This window comes from Arachis hypogaea, chromosome 12 (genome assembly GCF_003086295.3).
Source record: "Arachis hypogaea cultivar Tifrunner chromosome 12, arahy.Tifrunner.gnm2.J5K5, whole genome shotgun sequence".
In the NCBI taxonomy this organism is placed as follows: Eukaryota; Viridiplantae; Streptophyta; class Magnoliopsida; order Fabales; family Fabaceae; genus Arachis; species Arachis hypogaea.
In genome coordinates this window covers 98,754,365-98,755,042 of record NC_092047.1, presented here as the reverse complement: position 1 = coordinate 98,755,042, position 678 = coordinate 98,754,365, and the positions used below count along the sequence as shown (strand labels likewise).

The 678-nt window shown below is 40.3% G+C and overlaps 1 non-coding gene across 1 annotated transcript; it reads right to left on the bottom strand.

The window, feature by feature from the left end:
- Positions 1-272: 272 nt before the first annotated feature.
- On the bottom strand, positions 273-380 carry LOC112731301 (small nucleolar RNA R71). The gene has a single exon (XR_003167085.1). It is a non-coding gene; the product is annotated as a small nucleolar RNA R71 (small nucleolar RNA).
- Positions 381-678: the final 298 nt, after the last annotated feature.

Sequence of the window (678 nt, the reverse complement as noted above, 5' to 3'; positions counted from 1 at the left end):
CTCAATTAGTTTCTCTAATGCAACAGAATTGCAAGTTTCATGGACTTCCATTGGAAGATTCTCATCAGTTCCTATCTGAATTCTTGCAAATCTGTGACACTGTCAAGATCAATGGAGTTGATCCCGAGGTCTACAGGCTTATGCTTTTCCCTTTTGCTGTAAGAGACAAAGCTAGAACATGGTTGGATTCACAACCTAAGGAAAGCCTGAACTCTTGGGAAAAGCTGGTCAGTGCTTTCCTGGCCAAATTTTTTTCACCTCAAAAGATGAGCAAGCTTAGAGTGGAAATCCAAACCTTCAGACAGAAAGAATGTGAGTCCCTCTATGAAGCTTGGGAAAGATATAAGCAATTCATCAAAAGGTGTCCTACTGACATGCTTCCAGAATGGAGCATCATATGTATATTCTATGATGGTCTGTCTGAGTTGTCAAAAATGTCATTGGACTATTCTGCAGGAGGATCTCTTCATCTGAAAACCCCTGCAGAAGATCAGGAACTCATTGAAATGGTTACAAATAACCAGTTCATGTACACCTCTGAGAGGAATCCTGTGAACAATGGGATGCCTCAGAAAAAGGGAGTTCTTGAAATCGATACTCTGAATACCATATTGGCTCAGAACAAAATATTGACTCAGCAAGTCAATATGATTTCTCAGAGTCTGAATGGATTGCAAG